Source organism: Triturus cristatus, chromosome 3_2, assembly GCF_964204655.1.
Source record: "Triturus cristatus chromosome 3_2, aTriCri1.1, whole genome shotgun sequence".
Taxonomy (NCBI): Eukaryota; Metazoa; Chordata; class Amphibia; order Caudata; family Salamandridae; genus Triturus; species Triturus cristatus.
This window is the reverse complement of record NC_140584.1, coordinates 287,781,783-287,802,040: the sequence shown is the minus strand read 5'-3', so window position 1 is coordinate 287,802,040 and position 20,258 is coordinate 287,781,783. Positions and strand designations below refer to the sequence as shown.

Below are 20,258 nucleotides of genomic sequence, written 5' to 3'. Positions count from 1 at the left end.
ATTTCAAAACTACCAACAGGCAAAGGACTGCTCTCCAGCAGGATCATTAATCACCAGTTCTCTGGACATGTTTTATTGTTGCCTTGTATCCATGGCCATGATAATGTGCCTTGCTGGGCCTGTGCAGATTTTTAAAATAAAAACAAACAGTAACACATTCTCTGACCTACTCCAGTACTCCTTGTGTCCTAGCCTGATCTGATAAGCAGCTGCAGGAGTCAGGAAAGGTGAATCAGAAAAACAAACTTCTTTTCTCAAATGCTGAACAGAAATGGATGGAAATATCCACGCAGCAGCACAGGACGGTAGGCAAAAGTTACTCGGTGTCAAATAGGCAATATTAGAACATTGGAATGTTGGCAGCTCCATTGAAAACAATGGAGTGCTCCGGGCTTATAATGGCTGGTATAAGCCCGGAGCGCCAACATTCCAATGTGTCTTTGTTCACAGCTCTGGCTGTGAACAAAGACTTCAGGGAGCCGGAGGGGATTTGAATCCCCTCGCGCTCCCTGAAGGCTTCGTTTTGTTAGAACATTCTGCCCTCTAGTGGCAGAATGTTCTAATAGCCTTATAGCCCGCCGTAGCAGGGCTATACCGGCTTTTAAAGTCCCGCTGCTGTTGTTAAAGTCCCTCGCCTTCGGCTCGGGCCTTTAACGCTGCAGCGGGCCTTTAACAGCCGGTATAGCCCGCTACGACGGGCTATAAGGCTATAGTAATACCAATACGCAATAATAGGCCACAGTACTACACAGCCATAGCAAGAAGTTAGGGCGATGTATTCTTAATTCCCACCGCTCGGCTCTCAGTATCTCCTAAATTGCTCTCTGGTGCTCATGACTGAGACGTCTCGAACAATACTGCTAACTGGAAGACTGCTTCATGGGAGGGCGGGGAAGACGCAGGGGGTGTCAATGCCGTCGAGTGAATGTCGTCGAAAACAAAGGAACTTCCAAAATAATAATATTTGTAAATGTTTCCAAGTTTGACATGTTACAGATAAGTACAAATGAAGGGCTGTATATAGCTGGACTCTGGTGTGCGCTGCTCGCTGTTGTGCAGTCCGCGTGAGCTACGTCCATTTCAACGCCTTGTAGGGGGTAGTATTACCGTAGTAAGCGCTACATAAATACAATTAGTCTTTTAAATGTCACATTTATTTAGCAGTTTAGCAGCACCGCTGGAGGAAAGTATTCCTGTGTGAAGGCATGTTTGCAGACTGAATTGTACAAAAAAGCAATGACTGTTTGCCATGAACACTGAGGGAATTATAGACCCAATGCCGAGCCCGTCAGATCTCTCTCAATAGACCCACTGCCGAGCCCGTCAGATCTCTCCTGCCCACCCTGAACGTTTCATTTGACCCTCAGTGCCCATGAAATCTCATGACACGTCCCTCACCAGACCCATCACACAGCCTGTCAGATATCCCTCACCAGACCCATCACACAGCCTGTCAGATCTACCTCTCAAGGCCCATCACACAGCCTATCAGATATCCTTCACCAGACCCACCACACAGCCTGTCAGATCTCCCTCACCAGACCCATTACACACCGTGTCATCTCTCCCTCGTCAGATCCACCGCATAGCCCGTACGATCCCGACTGCACCCCGTGCATCTTATTGGAGGCACCCTTACCTCTCCTGCACATCTCCCCGTGACCTCCCTTACAACATTCTTCGCACATCCTAGATCTCCCTTCAATTATGCCCATCAGTGACCTGACGTACATTCCTGTGAGAGCACACTCCCCAAATCCCAGGTATGTCACCGGATCACGTACGTGTCGTTAGATCTCATCTCACTCGATCCACTCTGTACACCACCATACGTTTCCCTGGGATAAGGGATGGTTAACATGGCCTTTTTTGTAATCTTCAATTTATCTAATTGCTATACACTAATCTTTTAACTGTAACAAGGGCGCAACCCCTTAAAAGAACAACTATGGTATGGGTGGGGTAAAGTTATATTTGGGGGAAATCATTAAACATTATAATACGTATGTGAAACATTAATGCATCATTACCCTACCTACCTCTCAGCCTGGAGACGTAGATTAAATAAACTGGGCGCTTGATTACAAAGTGCACAACTTCTAATACCAAAAAAACTATAGTCATGTCCAAACATCTGATTTGAAGAAAATTATGGTTCCAGTTTGTGATAATTAGGTCCACTCTGCAGGTCCGCATGCTCAGAGGCTAATGCATGTATCCCCTCCAGGGATCTGTGTCTAACTCCATGATCATGGGTTCGAGGTGTACTCAGCCATTCATCCTCCCGAGGTCGATATTACGAGGATAACTGAGTTGGGTAACAAACACCCGTCAGCTGTCCAGAGCGTCGTCTTCGGTCCGCTGCTGCTGGCAAGATGGCGAACGTCCCAACAACTCGCAGGGCAGGCATTCTGTAATAAGTGCGGGGTACATCAGCCCCACAAAGTAACCCATACAAGAAGGGGGCGGATTCCCTCTGTGCCCAGGAACAGGGGCGATACGATCGTAAGGAGAGCGGGTATGGTGGTCAAACAAAGCCCATTTTCCAAGGCCAAGACTACGAAAAAGGCTATGTTAAGATTGGAACGCGCGGAGTCAAACTGCAGGTCCCAGAGGATGCTGGACATCAAAATATGTAAACACGTTACACTTGGGCAGAGACAAGAAGAGAAAGGGCCGAGTTAACCAGTTCTAAGCTCCATCTTCGTGATCCATGTGCGGGAGCGCCGAGGAACCCATATGTGATGAATGTGCGCTCTGTAATACATATGTTTTGCTCTTTTATGTTACACTCTGTCATATGTGTAAACATGCGGGGGGCCGGGCCCGGGGCGGGCAGTAACAATAATAATATCATATTTAAATAGCAATTACTCTGACAGGCTTGCAGCTTCAAAGTGCTGCTATGTCTCGACAAACACACTCACCTGCTGAGTTGGTGTTGGTGGCACGTGGCAGACGGGGGGGGGGGCTAGCCTTAAACCAGGTTCCGCTCCGGCTCTGTCCTGTCCTTAGAATAAAATTAAATTATAGTGGCGACGGCGACGTGAGAGACCTCCTCACCTCCCGAGTCCTCGGCGCCCCTCGTGATGCCAAGTCACGCGCACTTGGGGCCCAATGCGCATGCGGGATTCGGATTCCGGTATTCCAAAACATTAAAACAACATCGCCGACTGCACCCATCTAGTGACTACGTCACTGCCGAGGCGCGCAGACGCGGCGGAGGAGGAGACAGTGCGCGCTGCGCACAGAGGCACCTCCTCCTGCTCAATAGAATAGAAGTTAGGTTGCATCGTCGTTGCGTTTCTGGTTTGTTCGGCAGTACTGCTCTGCAGTCTGCCCCACACCACATCGACCGGACCGGCCCTTTGGGGTTACCCCCTGTGAGGGTGTCACCCGGTGCGGTCCGCACCCCCGCACCCCCATAGTGACGCCACTGCTGCTTGCTTCTCATTGGTCAGCTGCTGTAGGCTCTATTGCTCGTGTGTTCACCATGGACGCATTACTTATGTTTCTCCACTGCTCGCTTTTGTAGGTACTACTTTCGTCTTTGAACTTAAGCACTCTACCACTGTGCGTCTTTTTCAGCAAGTTCCTCTCATATACTCTTCCCCTCTCTGCTGTCCAACTTCTTGCTCTCCACCCACCCTTCCTCCCTCCCTCCCTCCCTCTGCTATTGCTTAAAATCCCGGAAACACCCAGCCTCCTTCGTTGTGTAAATCGCCACATCCTCCCTCTCTCTGTTGTATAAAAAAAAACACCCACCTGCATTTCCTCACTTTTATATTGCTTATAACCCTTCACCATCCCTCCTTTTAGTTGTTGCTTAAAATCCCAGCCCCCAATAAAAAAACGTTGACGCAGATACTTTCCCCACCCACCATAATTTAAAATCAATTTTTTAAAAACCACTAGGACACAAACACCACTAGCCGCACCATAGAGCTTTTTCCCCTACCTGCCTTCTGTGTTGCCTCCATCCTGCCAGCCATATAAACAAGCAATGGCAAAGCCAACAGGCCTAGCCTATGGGTGAGCTATTGGCTTTGGCACTTGCATGGGGGTACTGAACAGAAAGGTGGATTAATTAACTATAAGTGTGCTGAATGGAACATTCTTTGAAACAATATATTTGCTTTCCAGTCATGAACCATATTTGTTCAACAAGACTACCTAGCAGCCATTCAGCATTATGATAACATGTTTGTCATGAAGGAAGTAATAAAATGAACACAAAAAAAAGGGTGCATGCCGATTCGCAAGGTTGCTCGTAAACAGGAATTGCCAAGCATGCAGTTGGAGCCAAACACGTACTGCACTTTTGAAGCCTCCTCCGCATTCCAGGCATTCCTCTGCCTCTTATAGGAGCGGGACGCCCTTCTTACAGTGAAGCTGCAAACAAACGGGCACAGAAAAATCCCCAAAAAATAAACGAAATGCTGTAGCCAAAGAAAAGCTTTTTGGTTATTTTGAGGGGGGGAAGAGACAGTTAGAAAAACAAGCATTGGAAATGTCATAGGTCTTGCATTTGTTGGATCTGGAGCTATTGGCATTGTAAAGGGCAATGGTTTGTACTTTGCAATAGGTCTTGTATTTGTTGGATCTATTCACATTGTAAATGGCAATGTTTTTTTATTTATCCTTGGGGTTTTATATAGCGCGAACTTAACCGCCTCAGTTGTGAATTTAGATTCATCAAAGTTTTGTGAGCCCTGAAATTTGCACAAGTGATAACAGTATAAATAATGGGCACTGTTTAACAAACAAAGCCACTGCAATACAAGACCAAAGGTGACCGAGTGACTGCTTCTGGGTTGACAGAGTTGCTTATAGTCACTGCCCGTTAAAGCTAGCTAGCCCGCTACTATAAGTTTATCAAACTTAATGCTATGTTTTGTTATGTTATGTTATGCTATGCTATATTATGCTATGCAATGCTATGTTTTGTTGTGTTTTGTTATGCTATGTTTTATTTTGTTATGCTATGCTATTTTTTGTTATGCTATGCTTTGTTTTGGTATGCTATGCTATGTTTTGTTATGCTATGTTTTGTTATGCTATGCTTTGTTTTGGTATGCTATGCTATGTTTTGTTATGCTATGCTATGCTATGTTGTGTTTTGTTATGCTATGCTATGCTGTGTTTTGTTATGCTATGTTTTGTTATGCTATGCTATGCATTGTTATGCTATGTTTTGTTTTGTTATGCTATGCTATGTTTTGTTATGCTATGCTAGGCTATGTTTTGTTTTGCTATGCTATGTTTTGTTATGCTATGCTATGTTATGCTATGTTTTGTTATGCTATACTATGTTTTGTTTTGCTATGCTATGCTATGTTTTGTTTTGTTATGCTATGTTTTGTTGCGTTTTGCTATGCTATGCTTTGTTTTGTTATGCTATGCAAAGTTTTGTTGTGCTATGCTATGTTTTGTTGTGTTTTGTTATGCTATGCTATGTTATGTTTGTTATGCTATGCTATGTTTTGTTTTGCTATGCTGTGCTTTGTTATGCTATGCTTCGTTTTGCTATGCTATGTTTTGTTATGCAATGCTATGTTTTGTTGTGTTTTGTTATGCTATGTTTTGTTATGCTATGCTATGCTTTGTTATGCTATGCTATGTTTTGTTGTGTTATGCTGTTTTGTTGTGTTTTGTTATGCTATGCATGTTTTGTTATGCTATGTTTTGTTTTGTTATGCTATGCTATGTTTTGTTATTCTATGCTATGTTTTGTTTTGTTATGCTATGTTTTGTTGTGTTTTGTTATGCTATTCTATGCTTTGTTATGCTATGTTTTGTTTTGTTATGCTATGCTATGTTTTGTTATGCTACGCTATATTTTGTTTTGTTATGCTATGCTATGTTTTGTTGTGTTTTGTTATGCTATGCTATGTTTTGTTATGCTATGCTATGCTTTGTTATGCTATGCTATGTTTTGTTGTGTTTTATTATGCTATGCTATGTTTTGTTATGCTATGCTATGTTTTGTTATGCTACGCTACGTTTTGTTGTGTTTTGTTATACTATGATATGCTTTGTTTTGTTATGCTATGTTTTGTTTTGTTATGTTTTGTTGTGTTTTGGTATGCTATGCTATGTTTTGTTATGCTATGCTATGCTTTGTTTTGCTATGCTATGCTTTGTCATACTATGCTATGTTTTGTTGTGTTTTGTTATGCTATGCTATGTTTTGTTGTGTTTTGGTATGATATGCTATGTTTTGCTATGCTATGCTATGTTTTGTTTTGGTACACTATGCTATGTTTTGTTATGCTATGCTTTGTTATGCTATGCTTTGTTATGCTATGTTTTGTTTTGCTATGCTATGTTTTGTTATGCTATGCTATGCTGTTTTGTTTTGTTTTGTTATGCTATGCTATGATTTTTTATGCTATGCTATGTTTTGTTGTGTTTTGCTATGCTATGCTTTGTTATGCTATGCTATGTTTTATTGTGTTTTGCTATGCTATGCTTTGTTTTGTTATGCTATGCTATGTTTTGTGATGCTATGCTATGTTTTGTTGTGTTTTGTTATGCTATGCTTTGTTTTGTTATGTTATGCTATGTTTTGTTTTGTTATGCTATGCTTTGTTGTGTTTTGTTATGCTATGTTTTGTTATGCTATGCTATGTTTTGTTTTGCTATGCTTTGTTATGCTGTTTTGTTGTGTTTTGTTATGCTATGCTATGTTATATTGTGTTTTGCTATGCTATGCTTTGTTATGCTAGGCTATGTTTTGCTATGCTATGTTTGTTGTGTTTTGTTATGCTATTCTATGCTTTGTTATGCTATGGTTTTTTGTTATGCTATGGTATGCTATGTTTAGTTATGCTATGCTATGTTTTGGTTTGTTATGCTATGCTATGCTATGTTGTGTTTTGTTATGCTATGCTATGTTTTGTTTTGTTATGCTATGCTTTGTTATGTTATGCTATGCTATGTCTTATTTTGTTATACTTTGTTTTGTTTTGTTATGCTATGCTATGTTATGTTTTGTTTTGTTATGCTATGCTATGTTTTGTTATGCTATGCTATGTTTTGTTGTGTTATGCTATGCAATGTTTTGTGATGCTATGCTATGTTTTGTTGTGTTGTGATATGCTATGCTATGCTTTGTTTTGTTATGCTATGCTATGTTTTGTTTTGTTATGCTATGCTGTTTTGTTGTGTTTTGTTATGCTATGCTTTGTTATGCTATGTTTTGTTGTGTTTTGTTATGTTATGCTTTGTTATGCTATGTTTTGTTTTGCTATTCTATGTTTTGTTTTGTTTTGTTATGCTATGCTATTCTATGTTATGTTTTGTTTTGTTATGCTATATTTTGTTAAGCTATGCAATGTTTTGTTGTGTTTTGTTATGCGATGCTATGTTTTGTTATGCTATGCTATGTTTTGTTGTGTTTTGCTATGCTATGCTTTGCGTTGTTATGCCGTGCTATGTTTTTTGATGCTATACTATGTTTTGTTGTGTTTTGTTATGCTATTCTATGCTTTGTTATGCTATGTTTTGTTTTGTTATGCTATGCTATGTTTTGTTATGCTACGCTATGCTATATTTTGTTTTGTTATGCTATGCTATGTTTTGTTGTGTTTTGTTATGCTATGCTATGTTTTGTTATGCTATGCTATGCTTTGTTATGCTATGCTATGTTTTGTTGTGTTTTATTATGCTATGCTATGTTTTGTTATGCTATGCTATGTTTTGTTATGCTACGCTTTGTTGTGTTTTGTTATACTATGATATGCTTTGTTATGCTATGCTATGCTTTGTTTTGCTATGCTAGGCTTTGCCATGCTATGCTATGTTTGGTTGTGTTTTGTTAAGCTATGCTATGTTTTGTTGTGTTTTGTTATGATATGCTACGTTTTGCTATGCTATGCTATATTTTGTTTTGCTATGCTATGTTTTGTTGTGTTTTGTTATGCTATGCTATGTTTTGTTATGCTATGTTTTGTTTTGTTATGCTATGCTATGTTTTGTTGTGTTTTGTTATGCTATGCTATGTTTTGTTATGCTATGCTATGCTTTGTTTTGCTATGCTAGGCTTTGTCATGCTATGCTATGTTTGGTTGTGTTTTGTTAAGCTATGCTATGTTTTGTTGTGTTTTGTTATGCTATGCTACGTTTTGCTATGCTATGCTATGTTTTGTTTTGTTACGCTATGCTATGCTATGTTTTGTTATGCTATACTTTGTTGTGCTATGTTTTGTTTTGCTATGCTATGTTTTGTTATGCTATGCTATGCTGTTTTGTTTTGTTTTGTTATGCTATGCTATGATTTGTTATGCTATGTTTTGTTGTGTTTTGCTATGCTCTGCTATGTTTTGTTATGCTATGCTATGTTTTATTGTATTTTGCTATGCTATGCTTTGTTTTGTTATGCTATGTTTTGTTGTGTTTTGTTATGCTATACTTTGTTTTGTTATCCTATGCTATGTTTTGTTTTGTTATGCTATGCTTTGTTGTGTTTTGTTATGCTATGTTTTGTTATGCTATGCTATGTTTTGTTTTGCTATGCTTTGTTATGTTGTTTTGTTGTATTTTGTTATACTATGCTATGTTTTGTTTTGTTATTCTATGCTATGCTGTGTTTTGTTGTGTTTTGTTATGCTATGCTATGTTATGTTGTGTTTTGCTATGCTATGCTTTGTTTTGTTATGCTAGGCTATGTTTTGCTATGCTATGTTTTGTTGTGTTTTGTTATGCTATGCTATGCTTTGTTATGCTATGTTTTTTTGTTATGCTATGGTATGTTATGTTTTGTTATGCTATGCAATGTTTTGGTTTGTTATGCTATGCTATGTTATGTTGTGTTTTGTCATGCTATGCTATGTTTTGTCATACTATGCTATGATATGCTATGGCTTGTTTTGTTATACTTTGTTTTGTTTTGTTATGCTATGCTGTGTTATGTTTTGTTTTGTTATGCTATGCTATGTTTTGTTATGCTATGCTATGTTTTGTTGTGTTATGATGTGCAATGTTTTGTGATGCTATGCTATGTTTGTTGTGTAGTGATATGCTATGCTTTGTTTTGTTATGCTATGCTATGTTTTGTTTTGTTATGCTATGCTGTTTTGTTGTGTTTTGTTATGCTATGCTTTGTTATGCTATGTTTTGTTTTTCTATGCTATGCTATGCTATGTTTTGTTATGCTATGCTATGTTTTGTTTTGCTATGCTATGCTATGTTATGTTTTGTTTTGTTATGCTATGTTTTGTTGAGATATGCAATGTTTTGTTTTGTTGTGTTTTGCTATGCTATGCTTTGTTTTGTTATGCTGTGCTATGTTTTTGATGCTATGCTATGTTTTGTTGTGTTGTGTTTTGTTATGCTATGCTTTGTTATGCAATGTTTTATTTTGCTATGCTATGCTTTGTTATGCTGTTTTGTTGTGTTTTGTTATGCTATGCTATGTTTTGTTTTAGAATATGCTATGCTGTGTTTTGTTGTGTTTTGCTATGCTATGCTTTGTTTTGTTATGCTATGCTATGTGTTGTCCAATCCTCGGTAATGTGGGTTTTTTAAATTTATCAATAAGGTCCACCTTTGAGAATCCAGCGGGACCCCCAGCCTTGTGGGTCAAAAAGTCTCTTATGGCAATGTATTTAAAAGCCTCTTGTTCCCTCAAATGATATTCGGTTTTAATATCTAGAAATTTTTTAATGCCATCTGCAATTATCAGGTCTCCCATTTTCAGGATTCCCGCTCTGTGCCATTCTTGAAGGTAGGGAGTCCCAAAACGTACTGGTAGATTAAGGTTAAGAGTAATAGTTCAGTCTGCCAAGCCCTCAAATGTTACGGATGTTGCAGAAAACTTTATAAATGCCCACCAGGGTCTTAAATCTGACCTGTTTATAATATCCCAATGTGAGTTGTCGCCAGAGACATCCGCGGGTCTCTTCACCTAGTAGCAGTTGGAAAGGAGACGGGAGACCTACAATTGGAGTGCATGATTGTTCTTGAAGCAGCTCCTTGCTATACTGTAGGACCGAAGCCGAATAATAAAATCTTAAATTTGGGAGTGCCCAACCGCCTCTTTCCCTGGGAAGGGAAAGCTCATTGAAAGCTCGTCTTGGTTGAGAGTATGCCCATACAAATTGGGAAAAAATCTGGTCAAATCTCTGAAACATTACTTTGCCAATCTCTAAAGGGATAGCCCTGAAAAAGTATAGTTATTTAGGGAAGTAGGTCATCTTAATAACATTGCATCGCCCCACGATAGATAGGTGTAGATTATTTTTCCGTTTAAGCGCCTGTTTGGTTTCTATCGCCAACTGGATCAGATTTTCCTCTACTATCAGGTCGGTATTAGCAGCTAAGGTGACCCCCAGATGTTTCGCTTTCTGCACTACTCGACTATCTACCCAGTTAATTTCGTTGTTTGCAATAATCTGGGTTTTACCTTTGTTAAGAGTGTACCCCGAGATTTTTCCAAACTTTATTGCCTCTTGTTCTAATGCATTAATTGCACTTGAAGGGTCAGGGGTCACTCCTGCCAGGTTGTCGGCCATGATTTTAGTGTCCAGCCCAAATCTGCTCACCGCACGTATAGATTGGCTGTTTTCTATTACTTTAATGAACGGATCTATATATAGTGCGAAGAGCAGAGGTGAGCATGGGCAGCCTTGACGAGTCCCCTGTGAGATTTTAATCTGCTCAGTTAGTGTCCAATTAATAGATATGTTAGCTGTCGGATTGAGATAGAGGGCTTGTATGGCCCGAATTGCCTTAGGCCCAAAGAACATCTTTCTCATGAGAACCCAAAGGAATAACCAGGAGACCTGGTCAAATGGTTTTTCAGCGGCAAGCAGAATTAATGACTAACCCTGGGGGTAGTTTGCATAGTAGCGCTACGCGTAGCTACGCGAAGTGCACTTCGCACTACGCGAGATACGCGCAGCACTACGTGAACTGCGTTGTACGCTGTTCGCGATGATTGCACAGTGCTGGATACTTATCCGCACTGTGCAATCATTGCAAACGGCATCTTGCACAGTGCAAGCGGTCGTTTTCTGCCGCTCGAGTAGATTTTTACTCGAGCGGCAGCTTTCTCAACGCAGACTAGTAGATTCTCATCGCGAGCAGTCGCGAGCATACGCGACCACTCGCAATGAGAAACTTGACCTCCCCGCGTTGAGAATCTCGCCGGGAGGTTTATTTTCCACGTTCGCGATCGGCAACTTGATGTTGCTGATCGCGAACGAGGAAAAAGTCTTGTGGGGATGTCATTTTGCTCACTCGCGGTCTCCAACTTGATGTTGAGGACCGCGAGCGAGCAAAAAATGCCAACTACGCCATGCTACGCGATTTTGCACTGTGCTACGTGCAACTCGCATAGCGCGAAGTAGCACAACCTACGCAAACTTCGCGAGCGTAGCGTATTTGTCCGCCCAGGGTTATTAATGACACCGGATCTCCTGATACCTTAGCTGCGTCCAATAAGGTGATAGCTCTACGGATGTGTTACGTCGTGCTTTTTTGGGGTATAAACCCATGTTGCCACTGCGACACCAGGGGTTCTATTCTTAGGGAAAGTTGCATTGCGAATATTTTTGCATAGATTTTCGAGTCGCAATTTATTAGAGTTATTGGTCTATAGGATCCCATTTGGAGTGGTGACATATCTTTCTTTGGGAATATTACAACCTTGGCGTTAGACCAGGAGGCAGGTGGAGGTGCCCCATTAAAAATAGAAACTATCAATGATGTAAGGAGGGTATTTAATTGAGGGGCAAATATTTTGTAGAACTCCACCGGGATACAGTCGGCACCAGCCACTTTCCCATCAGGTAGGCTGGCCAAGGCTTTAGCTATCTCATCCCATACGGGTGGTTCTTCTAGTTGATTGTGATCTTCTACACTGAGCTCTGCTAGAGTGATTTTGTCGAGGTATTCAAGACTTTCTTCCTCTCTCAGATTTAATGATCCCATATTTTCCTCGGAATAGAGATTCTGGTAGAATCCACAGAATGCTTTTCGAATCTTGGTTGAGTCATTCGTGATCTCTCCTGAGTTAAGTTGGATTGATAGAATCTCACTGGCAGACACCAGTTGTCTGATTCTGAGGGCCAATTGAAGACCAATGCAGTCTCCACATTCATACATTTTCTCCCTGGTGGCAGCCCATTTAGCGGCGGATTTCTCATTATATATAGACCCAATTTCAGCCTTGCTAACTATTACTTCAAGTTGAGCAGCTTCAACTTCAGCACTCAATTGCACTGCCAAAGTTAATTTCTCCTCTGCCTTTTTCATCTTATCTTGCAGCTTCAAGAGCTGTTCTTTCTCTTTTTTGTTTTTCCTTATAGAGAACCCCAAGGTCTCCCCTCGAATGCTTGCCTTCAATGTATCCCATACAATTCTCACTGTTGCGGACCCTATATTTAACTCCAGAAACTCTTTGATCCACCCCTGCATATGCCTTCGATATCCCTCATCATAGAGTAAGGCTTTTTCAAAACTCCAATTCGAGGTCTCCCGCCTAATACCCAGCCCCCTGATGTTTAAGATGAGGGGATTATGATCTGACATGAATCGCGGGGCAATCTCTATAGAGCAAGCTTGGAGTAGAGAGGAAGAAACGAAGAAGTAATCTAATCTTGCAAGGGAAAGGTGCGGGGCTGAGAAGTATGTATAGCGCGGCTGAGTAGGTTTTAGGGGGGCCCACACATCGCTAAGCCCATGGGTTTGTATTAAGTTGAGCAAGGCTTGATATACTTTGGGCTTTCTACCTATATACGGCCAGTGATCGCTTTCTTTCCAATTGCTAGGTAGGTTGATGTTTAGATCCCCAGAGATGACAATTGGGAGTGGCCAATGAGTGAGTTCGCCTGTGATCCAATTAATAACCCCGGGATCATCAGTATTGCTCCCATAAATAGAACAAAGTGTAAAAACCAAATTGGGAGGGAGATGGCATTCAGCGCAAAACCATCTACCAAGAGGATCAGATTTCACCCTGTTTGAATTCAATAGGTGTCTATTTTGTACCAAAACCCCTACCTCTCTTGTCTTTGCCCCCTGTGTGGTTCCTCCAATAACCCTATACACCAGAGAATTCAGTAGATGCTTCTGGGATCCCTCCACGTGTGTTTCCTGAAGGGTAACTATTTCAGCTCCCAGTAAACGCAGACCATGAGCTACCTTCTGTCTTTTCAGGTCGTTGTTCAAACCACAGATATTTGCTGACACAATTTTTAAGGAATATTGGTTCGTCATTCTAGATGCTTTTTTTTCTCCCCCCCAGTGCTCAGATTTAACCCCCATACACTTTATGTACCCCACAATGTCATTTTTTTTGTTTTGTATGTACTGATGCCTCGAGAGACTCCTCCCTACTAGTGCTACGTATCTACTCAGTTCATATATTTTTCCTTTTCCTTTCCTGTTTCTCTTTTCTTTGTTTTTTCCCCGCACGTTTTCCTGAATTTTGACAACTCCTAACAATATCATAATTTCAAATAGCGTGATCCCCACCACTGCAGTGCAGTATCCCCCCTCCACATCCATCCCTCCCCCATAAATAGAGCAATCAGGGTGGCCCTGAATGAGGGTTGTCAGTGAGAGCTCCTTGCCACTAGGCCGCATCTTGTAATTTAACAAAGGAGAGAGTCGGCCTTATGCCATGTATGTTTGAACCCAAAAGGAGGAAGGAGAAGAAGCCCAAACTAATAAAAGCCCAAACTAAGAAAAGAATAAAGAACATAACCTATAACCACAGGGTCATAGTCAATTAAAGAGAATGCCCCCAGCCCCTAATGATCTACCGGAAAGCCCCAGAATGCATATCTGACAAGTAACATCTCCATCAATCAAGAGTGACAAGGAAAGGGCATTCCATTAGGCGATACCTATTTGCTACTTATCATGCTTCTCTCATACTGTTTAATTTCAACTAACCTTTACTTGTTCCCTTTTTAGCCTTAACCTCCCCCCGGAATTCCCCTGTCTTGACCTCAGACAGAAAGATACGAGTGGACCCATTCAAAATAACTTTCAACCTGGCAGGATTCATTAAAAACACTTGGGCTCCTAGTTGTTAAAAGGGGGTGATTAATTGGCGCAGATGCAATCTGCGCTCTACCGTTGTGTGACAGAAGTCAGGTTTGGCGAAAAACATCACACCGTTAGCCCCATTCAGTGTGTTCGGGCGGGCTTGATCATATGCAAATTGTCTAAGAAGGAAGTTCCCAAAACACACTAGGAATGCCCTGGGTTTTTTCTCCAAATGAGCTACTGCCTTTTTGTCGTCGTTTCAGGTTGAAGGGGAAGCGATGCGCATGTTGGACTTCATAGTCCCAGCTCCAGTTTGATTGATCCAGGAAGGTTTCAAGCAAGAGTTTCACAAAGTAACGCCTTGGGTCATCTCCCTCGACTCCTTCCGGGATGCCTAGCAGGCTGAGATTGTTCCTGCACTGTCGATTCTCCTGCGCCTCCATTTTCGTCCTTATGTCCGTCAGGCATGCGTCATGAGCCGAGCCTTGGTCTTTGAGGGCAGTTACATCTGTTTCTAAACTCTCTGTACAGCCTCAACCATGCTGACACAGTTGTTGACGTCGCTGCATATTTTATTTAACTTTTGCAAGCCCCCTTGCAGCTTTTTAGAGGCACCCTTAGCTGCTCGGTTGTCGGAACGGACCTCTTCTTGAAATTCTTTGATAGAACCTAGGATTGAAGCTAAAGAGGGTTCAGCCAAGTTCTCTGTTGCTGGTTTATTATTTTCCCAGACCAAGGTCTGTTCTGCCTCTTCGCAAAGGGGGTAGGACATTTGTGAGTCTGAATAGTCCCATTTGAGTTGACTGCGCCATTTAGATTGGTTTCTGATTTTCTTCTGGCGCTGCACCGTTCTGGTACCTTTAGAGGGATCCATACTGATGTCTGCGCTTGAGTTAGTTAGATCTCCATCAGTGGTCATCAGGGAGCCATCCGAGACAGACTAGAAGATTTCACTGTTGATTTCTGGAGTCCAAGGGGCTCGCAGGCCGGGATTAGGTTCTACACCAAGAATATAATCCGTGATTTTGTCCCGGTCTCGGTTTCTTCTAACTGTATGGTGGAGCCCGAGGTTAAGGAGGCAGAGTCCGGGAATGACGTTTGACGTTGGGCCTGAGACTGATATAGCTCGAACAACAGCTTCAGAGGGAGCAGTAGAAGAAAGTAAATTGGCAGTTAGGTTCTTTGAGGCCATCAGTCCTTCTGTGCCACTTTGAACTATCGGCTGCACACTGGGGGAGTAATTTAACTCAGTTTGCACTAAGCGGCAGCTTTCTTTTAGCACTGTAGGCTTTGAATCAAGATTCAGGCTCCTTTGTGTTTCGGCAAGTGTATTATCTAGTTCGAGCTCGGGGAGGGGGGTGCAGGGTCAACAGCAGTGTCTGGTACTAGTCGTGGCGCCTTAGGACCGGAGAACATTTTGGCAATGGTTGGCTGAAAGCCCTCTTTTGCACCCCCACCACCCCCGAGTCTCCCCGTAGCTCTTTTGAGGCTGTTAGCCTCCCGTTTACCTTTAGGCGGGTTATCCGATGCAACTGCCTCCCCAAGAGCAGTGTTGGCTTGCACAGGTTGAACTGGCTCCATCTTGTTGCCTTTCCCTGTTTTGGCTCCTTTTGAGGACATACTTGGACTCTGGTGAGGTCTTCTTGCCGGTAGCATGAGTGTACAGGATTTCGGGTCAAGCACGAAGGCAACAATGTTGCACAGCAGCCAGCGTCTCAAAAAGAAATGTAGCGCTCTTCCTAGAGCTGCAAACCCGCGGCTGTTGTCAATATCCGAAGCGTTTCCACTAACATGAAAGTGGAGCCGAATCACATGCGTCCTGCTCCCTTCCAGGTTCAACATCGCCGGTCAGTCCGCATAGTCGATAAGCACGGTGTGCACGGCTGAGTGGCGTAGGTTCACGCTGACACCATCTTGCTCCGCCACAGTCCTCAAGACTCTCATTAAGGAAACACTTGAGGCAAAATTTCCTAATTGCCATCTACCCATGCTAGCCTTTGGTCTTACCCGTTTACATTAAGGAATCTGACAGGTCGTCTTACAGGAATGGAAGGAACCTGAACATTTTTCATGCTTTTGGTCCAAGTTATACCCTCTTCAGGATACTGATGAAATCTTGAAGGTTGACTCTTCTGTCTTGTCTGATCACTTCTGCATCTCCTACTGATCCACAGACAAACAAGTCGAACCTACTGTAAAGCTGGAATATGCAGCTACCATCTTCACTTTCCTATACTGCTTTCCCTGCCCAATCCCTAATGGAGTATTTTAGGGGCATCCACCATATCTTGGAAGATGGTTTTGAAATATATATATTTTAAGTATGCAACATATAAAATCGTCTCTATCCAATATTGCACTTGATATCCTAAATAGTTTCTTTCTTGGGGCTGTGTCAGCAGTGCAGCTAGATACAATTTCTGGCTTTGCACTTGGAAGAGAGGTTCAGTCCGGAAGACTGATTAAAAGCTTCCATTCTTAGGTCAGGCTAGGTCTTGGCAGCTCCTGAAGATCAAAAGCTAGCATCCCTGTTTACACACCCTCCTCCTGCATCTTGATGCTGGCTGTCCACTAAATACCTTGCATGTAAAGAGTGTGTTTCCTTGGCACGGATGACAGTTGTTCAACACCAAAATAAGGCTTGGGAAGACTAGCCAGAAAGAATCAATAAGCAGACTGAAGAAAAATTCAATTGATTAGAGTAAATAATCCATAGTGCCAATAACCCCAATAAACCCACTGTGCTCTTCCCAATTGAGAGTGTGGGATTATTCAACAGCGGGGAAGTGGAACTGCCAGACCCAGAGTTTAAATGGAAATGGCAGGCATTCAGATATCTGGGCATACAAGTAGCAACAAGCCTGCAGAGCAGTATAATGTTAATACAGGAAGGGTGGTGGAGGGACTCCGAAACTCGGGCAGGTTCTGGGACACACTCCCATTATCGGTTAGGGGCAGGGTAGCTATTACATACCTGCCAACTTGAAGAACAATCTCACAGTGTGAGGAGGGGGCAGGGCCTTGTGCAAGAAGTACTACAAGGCACTATGGAATCCCACCCCGCCCACAAGCCCCCTCCTTCCCCCTCTCCCTTCTCAAAAAAAGCTTGCTGAGACTGGTATCGATGTCCTGTGGTGTTTTCACTCGCCTTAATGGACGTCAGCAGTTCAAAGCCTTGGGAAACAAGCTGGAAAAAACACTATTTACAAAGGGTTTCAGCTAGTTTTCGCTGCCACCATGGGATATCAGCTACTCACCAGGGAGACCGTGTGATGGGAGTCGATATCGGGTGTCACATGGCGGCACCATGCGCAGTGCTTTAAATGGGGGCAAAATAGTGCAGGCACTCATTTAAATGTGGCGAGTGGGCGGGGCTTGGGGGCGGGGCTTAGGGCAAGACATGCCGATACTTATTGACTTCGATACTACTTGCAGCACATACCAAAACACATGGGAAATGTCTTTCAATGAACAAAGCAGGTTTGTTTACTTATAACAAAAAACACGAAACCCAAAGGCGGCGATATTTCAACTTTTCGTTGCTTTGTAAAATGTGCAACATACATTTTTGCTGTTCTCGCGTGACACAGAAAGAAACAAGCAGACATGCACCGACAAACATTCCACACATTTCCGCTAATATAACTTCCAAGAGTGTCTCTATTGTCTCCCCCCTTTCCCTCAACAATCACAGGCAAGCAAACATAAGCAGGCACTTAACAAAAGAATCGGTACGCTTTACAGCCATTTGAACCTGGTTACCTCCCATGGCTTTCTTAATTACGCTATCACTGGGCTGCCTCGATGTCTGTGAACACCGATATGGTATGCAAATGAGCCCACGCTGAATTGTTCAGCTGGGCTCGGCGCAGGTCTATATAAGTGCCTTAATAATAAAAAAAAGGCCGCCAGCGTTTCATGAGTACCGGTACTCTTCTCGGCAGTAGAGAAGTGCCGGTACTCCGAGTGATAAATCTAAGAAGTGCCGGTACTCAGTACCGGTGAGTACCGGCCCATTTAAAGCACTGACCATGCGAGTTGGCAGGCATGCTATTTGCAAAATGGAGTTTCTGCCTAAAGACCTAGATGTTCTCGAGAACTTATTCTGTGCCATACCAAAAATGGTCTTTCAAGAATTAAACACCCTCTTGATTTCAGTGGTATGGGCAAGCAAGCAGAGTAAAACCGGAGACGCTAAAGCTGGACTTGGTGAAAGGTGGCCCGGGACTCCCTGGCCGACTATTGTATTATTTGGCTGGATTTCTGCAGCATGCAGTGCAATGGTGTGATGAGGGACAAAACGCGGAAAAACAATTGCTGGCAGGAATCTTAGGGTGGGACGTAGCTCCGCCAGAGGATAATGGAAGGGTCATGGGTTCCAAAGAACGGTCCCTTTGTGATAAGACAAGTGGAGAAGGCCTGGGAAAGAGCAGTTACAACGATGCTTCAGAGAGCCCCATATGCGCCAAGATGGTAACTCTTTGGCGGCTGCTACACTTCAGGAAGATACAGAACCCCATAATATGAGACGGTGGCGGTGGGGGGGGGGGTGTTTGGGGGAGTTTGCAGGACAATATGCGATCTGTACATGAACCGGGTATCCCTGACATTTGTAGAGGTGCAGCGCACGTTCAATGTAGGCCAAGGTAATTCTTGCAGCTCGTCTAAATGTCTAGCACTGTCTGGGAGATCTGGACAGACATCCCACAGGCACCGGAAGAATCCGGTGCTTTAATTGGTACCTGACCAGAGGTTCCGCAGAGGACTGATTTTGCGCTTATACACAGCACTTAAAGAACAGAACCCCTGCTGCACTTGGGGAATATTTTCCCCACACGCCGCTCACTAGCAGTAAGTTGGCAAGCAAGATTTGGCACCCCCAGCTCGATTTTCAGTTGCTAGGAGGGCACCTGGCAAATTTCTCCAACACGGGTGGTCAAGGGAAGTCACAACCATTCACGGTCAGAAGGCTGTCACTCGAGTAGAGAATTTACTCAAGCAGCAGCAAAATCAGCTCAAGAAGCTGCATGCTCTGGCGCACCGGGTGGTGCCATTTGCGCTGAGTTTGCAGCATAGAATGCGCTCCGGACCCTAAATCATAGTGCGACATGCCTATTTCCACTCATTCGCAGAGTTTTTTTTGCAACTCCGCAAGTTCCACCCGGGCTTAATTGTAACAACATTTTTTAAATAAAGGTAGGTTAAAAAAAAAAAGGTATCCATACAGATCAATATAGACAGATAACAAAAGAGGAGAACACTGGAGGAAAAATATCAGAGGCACTGGCGGTGAAACTGGTGTGTGAGACAGGCAAGAGTGTCACTTTGGGTGCCTTCAGCCCCTGTTCAGTTACCTTTTATCCTAGGGAAGAAGAATGACCTGGAACACGAAATGGTTAAGCCAGAAGTAACACTGCATCATGATAGAATGGGAATCGGATGAACTATGAAATAAACAAAAGTTATACTCCCATGTAATTTCAGAAATGGGAACCAACTTTGTAAGAGGAAAGGGTCTGGATTTTTTTTTGTAACCAAGAAAGGAAAGTTCTAGAAGAGCAAGATAATGAATTAGTTTTTCCTGTACCACAGCTTGCAGCCAAATGATCAAAAATGCCCACGTGGGCTAGGATAAGGCACCCGATTGATGCCCGAAGAGGACATGCTCAACACTCCTTCCACTAGACTCTAAACCCCACTATCAGTAGGCAGTCATGACAAAGATTCTACCTGCAGAGCAAGCAACATTGCCATGCTTTCAAGTGAATGCATTTAAGGCCAACGAACTGGGCCTATAAACACCACAATACAAGAAGTAAAATGCTTGGTAAGAAAACATTGGTTCCAAATGTCAAGACACTGCACTCTGATTTCATGTTGACCTAAAGCCCTCCTCCAATCTCTTCAAAAGGGGGCGACTGCCTTAGAGGCCATCCTTCTTGGGGAAAGCCATTCATATTCAACCTTATCTGGAAGATTTGTTGGTCCATGTTTCTCTCAGCCTGGCGTTCCTTCTCAGAGTATACAATAGTCTTCTCAATATCGAAAACTCTCATCAACAACCAAGTCATCTTCTCAAATGTATAGGCGTCCACTTCAACACTTCCATTGGAAGGGTGTTTCTTCCTCATCCACAGACCCAGCAGCTTCCACTCATCGGAGTTACCAGCAAGATTAACAGCACCAGCTTGCCACTGGGTGTCAGGGATGCATCAATTGTTATAGTACCCTGGGTGAGGTTCTGCATGAAGCGTTTACTG

The 20,258-nt window shown here is 42.8% G+C and overlaps 1 pseudogene; it reads left to right on the top strand.

Annotated features, from left to right (window-relative positions):
• Positions 1-2,375: 2,375 nt before the first annotated feature.
• On the top strand, positions 2,376-2,695 carry LOC146857167 (large ribosomal subunit protein eL42-like; annotated as a pseudogene).
• Positions 2,696-20,258: the final 17,563 nt, after the last annotated feature.